Source organism: Amblyomma maculatum, chromosome 8, assembly GCF_055883805.1.
Source record: "Amblyomma maculatum isolate TAMU_Amacu chromosome 8, ASM5588380v1, whole genome shotgun sequence".
NCBI classification, from domain to species: Eukaryota; Metazoa; Arthropoda; class Arachnida; order Ixodida; family Ixodidae; genus Amblyomma; species Amblyomma maculatum.
In genome coordinates, this window is record NC_139351.1 from 124644569 (window position 1) to 124655449 (window position 10881).

Genomic DNA, 10881 nt, shown 5'->3' on the forward strand with positions numbered 1-10881 from the left:
CCCCTTCAGCGGTCTGGTATGTATTTCAATCTCTATAATATAGTGATCACTACCTAAGGTGTGTCCTGTGTTTGACCACTTCTCGCCCTCAAGGTCTCTGCCCAGCGTCAAGTCTGGGGACGTGTCTACACTGGTGCTGTTGCCTATCCTTGTGGGGTCTTGTGGGTTGTTTAGTAGTATTGTTAGTCTTAAGTGTTGAATTTCCATCCATAGTTTGTTTCCTTTGGGGAAGCTCATCCTATATCCCCAAGCCGGATGCGGGGCATTGAAGTCCCCAGTGATTATTAGCCCTTTCCTGTCAGCTAGTCTTATTGATTTCCGCAAAAAATCTGCCAGCCCTGCCCCTCGGGTTTCGGGCGAGTTGTATATATTCAGAATAAAGAGACTGTTGTCTCCCTTTGTGTTTGGGATTAGTTCAATCATTACATAGACTTTACTCATGTTTTCGAGTTCATGTCGTATTGCTGTCAAATTTCTCTGCACTAACGTAGTCGTGAACGACCTAGGTTTATGGCCCCTTTGTAATTCTAGCGGGGTATACGCGGCGTAGCCGGTTACTTTTACTGTGCCGCTCGCCTCTTGTAGCGTGATTACATCGGGTGTGTTTAGAATTTTTTGAATGTGTGCCTGCAGGTTCCCTCTCTTAGAGTTGAAACCTCTGCAGTTCCACTGCCAGATTTTAATTTGATGGTGAGGGGCCATGATGTCCTAGGACTGTTGCTGCGGTGGCAGCTGAGGGAGGGCGTTGCCGGCAACCGGGGGAAGCCTTGCTTCTATGGTCGTTAGTCGTTCCATAATTTGCTGGAAGCAAGTCATTGTTTGTTCTCTGACCATGGCGAATTCCGCCGTAAGATTATCTACCTGCTCGGTTAGTTTGTCAACTCTAGCCGAAACTGCATCTATTCTGGTATCTTGAGCTCCTGCCCGCTTCATGAGTACATTCATGCCCAACCTAAGCTTGCTGTAAGTCGGGGTCGATGCTTCCTCATTCGAATTTTCTGCCACCTTTTTGGGCTTGCTGTCTTCTGTGTTTTCCTCTCTGGGTAGAGGTCTTTTCGCGGGAACTCGGGTGTCAGTCTCCATTGATTTTTCGCTATGTACCATTTCGTTAGTATTACATGGAGACTAGTGCTTTGTGATTTTTGAATAGGCGACTTGTCGAGCACCCTCTGCATTTTCGTGTTATCAATAATAAGTTTCCTCATTTCTGCTAATTCCTTCTTTATGGTTTCAAGCTCTCTGTCCCTATTAGGGAGTTGTTCTACCAGTTCCTTCTCTCGAGCCGTTTCCCAAGGGGAGGTCTTAACTGGCCAGCTCAACTTTTTGCTTGTGTCTCCATTCTTGCTTGGACTCCTTCCTTTGACTTAGTCAGGACCTGAGCCGACGACTCCGTCTCCTGTCCCCAGCAGTGGTGGAAAGGAGTTCGACCTACTTCTCCCCCGGTAGCCTTTGTGGTTATCGTTGACCCGCGATCGTGGCTGGTGTGCAGAGTCATGTTGCCCTAGGTCGCTCTTGGGTTTGTGGGGCCGTGTCTTGAGCAGCCTATACTTGCAATTCCTACTGCCGGTGTTGTGCATCCCCCCGCATATACTATGCATTCGGGCTTACACGTCGGTAGTTGTCCATCCGTTGACTCCGGGTGGTTTTCGCCGCATCTGCGGCAACGCTCTAGCCGTGGCTTGTAGCACACGTCCGTCCTGTGCCCCGTCTTCCTACAGTTGTAACATGTCTCTACCCGCTCTCGGTACAGGTAGACGGTGAGCACTGATCCCCAGTAGAAAACTTGTCTTGGGAGCCTTTCCTCTCCAGAGGTGATCGGGATAGATCTTGACTTGCTGATTCTCCTTGCGTTGAGTACGGCGATGTTCGGGTTCCGCTTGATGAAGCCTTGGCGGACTTCCTACGGAGTTCCGATGTCGTAGGCGTCGTATACGACGCCCTTAATAGCGCCGTCGGGTGCCGCGATGTAGGGCGCCATGTCGAGGGTCTTCTGGTCTATAACTATGGATTTGATGTTCACATAAGTGCTCGCTCGTTGCCGATTGGGCGTGCTGATCGTGTACGTGTTCCCGGAGTTGATCCTTGAAAAATCTTCGGCCAGGGCTTATAGGGTAGGTTTGCAGACGCGCACATGGCCTGCAATAGGCGACGTGGCACATAGTCATTTAAACCCAGCCTCTTGGCCTGAAGGTTATTTTATAGTCGCTCTCCGGGAGCTTCGGCATTGGTGCCCTCTTGCGGATGTTGGGATCTTGCCTGCTTTTCTGAATGGCAGATTTCTCCTCGCCGGCGCCGTGCTCGCCGGCGTTCACGGAGCTCGACGCGGGTTTCGCGTCTTTCTTCCTCATGCGGTCGTGCATGCTGAGAACGGTCTCCCACTCACCGTTCTTGAATTCTGTGGGGTCAATATCATCTCCGTCCACAACGCTTTTCATAGTGGTAGTCTGAGGGCCGCCACAGGGGCCGGCGTCCGTCGACGTGGGGTAGAGTATGCGACGCTAGGTCTGAGAGTTAGGCCTAGCTAGCTCTTCCATTTTGACGGTGAAATTCCGATAAAAGAGGAAATAATCCACCGAATGGCCAAACTCAACTCTTGCACAGAGTGATGACCAGGATCTTTGTGGTGGTTTTCGGCGCGTAGGCGCAGATGAACGCTGGAAAACAGCTTTTTAGCTGAGCGTATGCGAAGCACGTCTTCCTCACTCGGCTTGGCTTGTCTCTCAGTATTGGGGACATCATTAAGCTCCATGATGAAAGGCGTTTGAGCCCAACCAGCTTGAAGTCAGCACCAGTCAGAATAAGTCTGTTCTGGTTTATAACCTACCATCGCGGAGCACAAAGCGCCGCATCCCAGGGTCACAAGCGGAGGAGTTGACGCGTAATGGTTGCATACACACTCTACACCATGCAATACAGTGAGCTGCCAAATTGTGCAGCACTTATCTGACAGGGGAATCGTGCGCACCGATAGCCTTGGACATCGAGTCGGAGACGCTACTCCTAGGACATGCACACATGTCCGCGTATGACTTGCTTAGAGTGAGCGAGAATCTTTCATTCCTGCCTACTTATGCCGCATGCATTCAGATCCTCCTCACAAGCATGTATATGGCAGGAGGTAGTTGGCAGGAGACATGGCCAGCCTCTGATTGGTCGGTGGTTTTGTGTGAAGTCACGAAGCCGCATGTCATGGCACAATTTGCAGGAGCTACCAACTGGGGCACCATATTTGAAACGGGAATAAAATCTACGGATACCTTTGAATTCCGAGTCATGCACCTACTCCTAGGCCACGCAGGGATGTTCGTGCGGCTTAGTACGAAGAGTGAGCTCCGTGGGCTCCAAAATAGCGACGTAACAAACCGGCGTGGCAACGGCAGCCGTCGTTTGCCTCTTCGCTTAGGGGACAACCACATAAATTAGAAGGAAACAGCGACGCGAACAGCGGTTTCGATGTCTGCGACACAGTGTAGATTAGCAAACTAGCGTGCAACCTGCTTTCTCTTCTCTCGTTCTCTTCTAAACATTCACGTGCCTGCCTGCTTGCCAAGCTAAAAAATTGGTCGTGGCTTAGCTCAGCTAGACCAGGATATACGTAGCGAAAACATGTGTACCTGGCTCTGGGCTGCCTATTCCTCTCCATCATCATCATCAGCAGCAGCAGCAGCAGCAGCAGCAGCCTGACTATACCCACTGCAGGGCGAAGGCCTCTCCCATATTTCTCCACTTAACCCCGTTCTGTGCTAGCTGCATCCACTTGACCCCTGCGAACTTCTTAATCTCATCCGCCCACCTAACTTTCTGCCGCCCCCTGCTACGCTTTCCTTCCCTTGGAATCCAGTTTGTTACCCTAAGCGACCATCGGTTATCCTCTCTTCGCACTACATGTCCTGCCCATGTCCATTTCTTCTTTTTAATTTCCACTAGAATGTCGGTAACTTGAGTTATTTCTCTGACCCACTCTGCACGCTTCCTATCTCTTAATGTTATCCCTACCATTTTTCTTTCCATAGCCCTCTGGGTTGTCCTCACCTTAAGTAGAACTCACTTGGTTAGCCTCCACGTTTCAGTGCCATTGGTGAGCACAGGTAAGATGCAACTGTTATATACTTTCCTCTTTAGCGATACCGGCAAGCTGCTAGTCATAATCTGCGAGTGCTTGCCAAATGCGCTCCATCCCAATCTTATTCTTCTTGTTATTTCCTTCCTCTCCAATCCAATCTTATTCCATCCAATCTAGTGTATTGTAATCCAATCCGGTCTAATTTAATCCAATCCAAACCAATCCAGTCTAATCAAATCTAGTACAATAAAGTACAGTTCATTCCAGTGAAATACAATCCAACCAATTCTGTCCAATTCAATCCAAACCTGTCCATTCCAAACCAGTCCAGTCGAGTCCAATTCAATCCTGTCCAATGCTGAATACACGCCCGCCCGAAATGCGCCGCTGACTAGCCATCATCATCACTACTATCATCCTCACGCTAGAGAAGAATTACAATGCGCTACTATGTATAACTATGATGTTGTTGCATTAAAGACGAGACATCTTCCGGTTGCTTCTTGTTTGACAGATCGCCTTTGCGGTTATTATAATCTGGTTTAGTGACGGACGTCTTTTCGCATCAGACTAGATTTAATAGCTTTTTTCTCTTCATGTTTTGTCTACGTTTTGCAATTCTTTCTCATCCCCTCCCTCTTGTCTATGGTGTCGGCACATTCTCAGTTTTTTTTTTTTATTTGATTCTTCTGCTCTTTAATTTAGTATTTTTTCTCTCTTTGGGAATTTGTAGACCCACGAATACAATGCTGTAGGAGACTGCAATTCTCTATTCACCCGATTTTCATTTCATTGTTGGGGACTGTCCCGTCTACTATTCTCAGTCTCCCTTTTTTCTTATGTTTCGGGTTTTTGTACGTCTGCCTCTCTCTCCGTACGTTATGTGTCATTTTGTATGACTGTTGTTTTGCTGCTGTGCCCTTCTTTTCTGGTTCTGGTTCCTGCTTTTGTTTCATTTGCAGGTCTGGATGCTACCTTCTGGTTTTTATTTTTATTCTTCTTAAGCCAGCGTGGACCACCTTGCGACATGGACCTCGTTTTTTTTTTTTTATACCTTCTTTCGCTTTTAATTTTTTTTTATCTCGAGCTTCTGCTCCCTTTTATCTATTTTTAATTGGTTTTAAGCCTGGCAAAGCTTTTGCTGGTCCGGGCTCCCTCTATTTCTTTTTTGTTCTGTTTTTGTCAGTTCGAGAGGACGAATAAAATGGTAAAAAAAAAAATGGTATCAACGCTGCTGAGAGCATCCTCACGTAACGAGACTTTTTTGAACGCTTCACTATTATCACAAAAGCATCATGAGTGAAAGAAAGCACGCAGTAGAAGCCTGCATTTAAGGGTGAATTAAGCGCAACAATCTTATATGTAAGCCGTAGCTACAAATAATATTCTCTGCTGAAATTGAATATAGGTTCACAAAGTTGCTTTTATTTCCATTGAAGCGGCATGCAGAGGCACACAGACCGAGAGAAACTACGAGTGAGAATGAATGAATGCTGGTGGGATTTGTTCCTCGGGATCCTCAATGTTCGGAGATGGGGTGCAGAATTAAACATATCTTTTTTGACACTCTAAACGAACTACGCTTTGGTTTGGTTTGTGGATTTTAACGTCCCAAAGCGACTCAGGCTATGAGAGACGCCGTAGTCGAGGACTCCAGAAATTTCGACCACCTGGGGTTCTTTAACGTGCAGTGACATCGTACAGCACACGGGCGCCTTGCTTTTCGCCGCCATCGAAAAGTGGCCGCCGAGGCCGGGATTCAATCCCGCGTCCTTGGGAACAGTAGTCGAGCGCCGTAACCACTGTGCCACCCCGGCGGGGTCCTAAACGAACTACATCATTGGTCAATAGGTCAGATCAGATCAGATCAATAGATGAATGGCAGCAATGTAACTTGAGAAATTACCAGTTCGATTATTTTGGAACGGCGTTGATGACGCAAGGAAATCAAAGCTGCTGGCAATCAACGTGTAGCGTATTTTTGGAGGGTCGGAGTTGGGCGACGACGATGCTAATGATGATGATGATGGTGGTGGTGGTGGTGGTGGTGGTGGTGGTGGTGGTGGTGGTGGTGGTGATGATGATGATGATGATGATGATGATGATACAACTTTTATTTCTAAATTGAAGTAGAGTGTGAGGATTGTCGAGCAGGTCAGGGTGGCATGATGGCAGAAGTCTATCGTACTAGCCGGACTCGCTTATACTTTGTGCTAGACTTTTCACTTATCAGGGCCGCCTCCCACAAATCGTATATGTCTCATCACTGCAAGACTGCAAGCTTGTTTGCATAGCTCCATGATATATGGAAACAAGCGGGACAAGCGGCACAGCAGGGGCAGAGCCAGCGGTATCGGTGTGGGCGAATTTAGTACCGAAATACAAGAGCTTTCAACAGGTGTTTGTATTATCCTCAGCCAATAGCTTGTGCGGTCTCTCGTTCTGTGCTGGTGGTTTAGCACTCTTCTCTCTAACAGATTTTAAAGCCGTTCTCGCTCAGTAGTGCATTTCCTGCTGACTAGTCCACCGCCGTGCGGATCCGTTTCTTTGGGGCTGCGGCATCTCTGCGTCAGCGCCTGCACCGAAATTTGCTACCATTTTGGCGCCGCAAAACATTTTCAAATATATTTTCACCACACGATGCAATATTATTTGCGTTATCACAAAATTAAAAATTAAGTGTCCCTTTGAACGAGCGATATTAGTAATTGATGTCATTCGTGCTGTGTCACACTGTAAACTTCATTGAGACGCCCACCTGAGTGCACTGGGGTGAGTTTGGCGATCTAACTACGTCGCATGCATGGCTCCGGCCAGGCGAGTGTATAGTCTGTGAGGATACACGTGAATCCCCAGTCCCATTGTAACGGCAGCACGCTGTTATCACCCGATGTTACGCTCGCGCTGTTAGGGAGAATGGTGAGAGGAGGGCACACCGGCCACCCCCTACTTCCCTCAGTCTCCCGCAGCGACGCCGCCGCGGTTCTGAGACGAGCGTGCATCCCGCAATTTCCTTTTGTCTTTCGGTGGGTGATCGCGCACGCGCGCGGCCCAGAGTTTCTGCAGATGAGAACGCTGCGTCGCCTGAATCGTCCGGTCATCGTGACACCGCTGCTTGCCGTAACCGCGAAGCCACGCCACGTGAGCAGAACGTTCCTCCAGCCTTTCCATCCAATGGAGGTTCAATTCCCTGATGAGTCGCACACCTATTAAACGTTGCTAGGCAACGCCAGCAAAGTTTGACGAAGGAGCTGCGCAGCTGGCCTTGGTTGTGACGTCACTCGGTCGCGGCATATACGGCATGCGCGAAGCTCGCCTCCGACCCTCGTAGTGAAGCTTTTACGATGATTGTTGGTCAGAGGCTGATAAGGTTACACCTGAGTGACGTGACTACCAAACACGAGCGGCTTTCATGAACAGATATAGCCATGAAAGGCTAACTAGACCACGATGGCGTTCGTCCCCGCAGTTACTAAACTTCACATTCTTTATATTAGTTCCTGCTAACCTCGGTTTCCTCCCTTAAACTAAACAAACGAAGCTAACATCAATAGCAAATGCGCACTTCTGAAGATGACGGACTAAACGGCTTCGCCTGTAGCCTCCCGGCTCAGACATGTTGCCAAGCATTTTATTCAGTCAGACCTCGAAAAGACGTAATGACGTCACCGACGGTCGAAGAGTTAGTTTAATATATTGCCGGGAAGGTCTGGCGGGTTGGGCCCGCTGCCGGCCTCCGCAAAGTCACAATGGAATGAATGGACCGCAAAGAAAATGAACGCGAAGAGCCATCTTTAACTCAGAATGACACACAGTGATACATAGAAAAGGCTCCGCGCCCTCGTTATTGCCCGTAAAAGAACTGGAGGTTGCCTATAGGGTGACTGCTTCGTGAGCCAGCTATAGTTTCGATAAGACTCGTCTTCATCACGTCTCTGAAGAAAGAGAAGCCAGGTCACTTCCAGACACACAAAGAGGCAACGTTCCCTTTTATCTCTTTCACTAGGAAAATACCAGCCAACTTCAATCGTCCTCTTTGCAGGCAAGACATCCGAGTACCCCATGGAGAAGACAAGTACAATCTTTGTCAGAAGTTTTGACGTCAGGGGCTCTGTTTTAATGCGAGTAGTTGGGCTAATCCAGCACTCCTTGAAGCCTTAATCATTAAAGGAAGCGGGACAAAAATGTATTTGCTTTCCTGCAATTCTGCGGATGCATCACAAGAAACACCATGCGCTTTAGAAGCATATGCTTTGAACTGCGGACTTTTCATAAACACTACATTTTCATCAAGTTGCCCACAGAAAAGAGCAAAAAAAAAATGGAAGTCAAGCCATTTTATTATCGATAGAGATAAGTCTATGGATTTACATCTGAGTCATTTCGTGTAAAATGTGTCTTTCGTTGAGAATCACATAGATTCACTTTGAGTTTCTCTGGCCTTTCATCTTTCCACCATTATTTGGGGCGCCTCCTCCCTAAGCGCACGTCATTTGCCCCCGCTCAAGCTCACGATTACCCTCACTTTATTCTAACAGACCTTGCATGAAATCAGAGAGCACAAAATAACCGTTGTTTTACCCAGGAGAAGTATTTGTGGCTGCTTTCTCGACCGGCGTGAAATTAATAGCGAAGAGAAAGGAGAAAGGGCACGAGAGACACTCACTATAAGGAACAATGCGCTGAGCAGCACGGCCTTGATCTTCACGTCCATGTCGATGAGGAAGGTCACCATGAAGTTATCTATGTCCGTGAACGCCTCGCGGAGCACGCCGGTCCAGTTCTTCGATATGAAGCCCACTTTGGTGCGCCCAGTGAAGTTGTGGAAGACCACGTCGTTGCATAGTCAGGGCGACGTGATCAGTGGGCCCTGAATTTGGAGCACCACATTCTTGCTGCTGTCTAGCACCGAAAAGTACGGGAAGATGATGGATAACTCCTGCCGTATCTAGCCGATGATGGTACCCGGCGGAGCGTGGACCTCCATCTCCTGCGTGCAAGGACAGTTCTTGCTTTCGAAGGTAATCCTAACACTCTGGTATGAAAAATGCTTAGGGCGAAGTCGGCATTTAAAGAGGCCTAACTATACCCCATCCCCTGCGTCATGAGACCACATATCATAACCGAACCGGCAGGCGCAGCCAACTCAGGTTTCACAAGGGCGAGATCAGAGTCCAACCTTGGATCCCCAATTGGACACGCTACTTCAAGGCCACGTGGGCAAGTTTCAACGGCTTAGTTAAAACGAGCTTTATATACATGTTGCTTCTGGTAACTTGGGCAGCATATACCGCGGTCCTCTTCAAGAGCGTTTTTCTCGCAGGTGGTAGTTGGCGGGTGACAGGTCGGTCACTGAATGGCCGACAATTTCTTGACATCTATCTTAATGTTATTTGTGTTTCCTTACATCAAATATGTGTGCAACGTCAGCAGCGATTTATGTGTTCCATGGTTTAGCCATATAAACTCCAATAACACGTCTCAAGCTTGTTGGCTCATCAAGACTGAAAACGGCGCTTGGTGCACAAGTACAGGGTCGTCCACTTCTATAGCTTAAACACGATCACTACCTTCAAAGCATTCACTGCGCCGCCAGGTCGCACACAATGGCGTTTTGAAGACAGCGATCTTGTTTCAGGTAGAAGCGAACGGCCCTGTGCGTAGAAAGGCAAGGCAAGACACAGCGCTGTCTCGGTCGTCTCTCTTTAGGTCCTAGTGCAGCTTGCGCTGTTTTCTGTCGTTCCGTGTCTTTCAGTCCGTTTTGAAAAAGACAGCTAGCCTGTTTCTTCGTGAAAATGTTGGAGACTGAAATATACCAAGCCAAGTGGCGTGAACCTGAAGAGGAAGTAAAACAACATCGTGCTGAAAATCTTCACTGTGCGATGTGGTCTGCTGAACCTTGCGTTTTCTCTTTACGTTTCAAGACTACGCCATGACACTCTCTCGGGTGTCTTCGGTGAATCCGTTACCAAGCATGCTCGCGCTCTAATTAAAAGTCGATCGTGCCTGCAGACAGCACAAGCAGAGGCAGCAGTCTCAACGAAGGGGCCGGAACAGCCGCATCACTTCGACGCTGCGGTAGTCGAGTAGCGCCATCTCGAAGGACCGGTTGTTCCCGCAGCAGCAGCGGCTTGCGAGTTCGCTCTCCTCCACCGCCATGAACACGAAATGGCCCATGGCATTCTTCACCACATTCTTGTTCTGCTGCTCTACGGCACGAACACTGCGTCAGGGAATTTCAGGGAAAATCAGGGAATTTAGCGACGCTGTTTTTGCGCTCTCGCACCTTTGGGATGTCAATAATGTTTCTCTTAGGTTTACGTTGTAGCACGTCTCGCCTTTTATCGTACTCTCCTACACTTTCAGTGCTGTCTCATGATGGTTCTCGATGCACAGAAGGGAATAATTATGCGTCCAAGAATCTCTGGAACGCAATCATATGACTAGTTAGCCAAGCTACATCTTTCTTTGCAGACGATGAACATGTAAACCGGAAGACTCTCGACTCCGCAGCGGCCATCATACTACCACATACAGCCAGGTTGAGTGCAGATGCCTGACTTTAGCGACTGCATTACTAAGAATTAGACTCGAACGTTTTCTATAGCTGTCGTGTGTGTTCTCGTAATCAATGCCAGTTATTCATTATAGCCAACTCGTTTCGGGTTACACTAGCCGTTTTGATTATAAACAAACTTATAAAGGGAAAACCTTACTAGATCTACTGGATAAAATTTCCTCGGCGACCGCCTTCGTTGAAGCTGAGAGATGATCTAAAAAATAGCGTTACAACAATCGTCGTCTAGCTATTTAAACGG

General features: G+C 48.1%; 1 pseudogene; it reads right to left on the reverse strand.

Annotated features, from left to right (window-relative positions):
• Positions 1–708: 708 nt before the first annotated feature.
• Positions 709–10638, reverse strand: LOC146182472 (phospholipid scramblase 1-like; annotated as a pseudogene).
• Between the last annotated feature and the right edge of the window lie 243 nt (positions 10639–10881).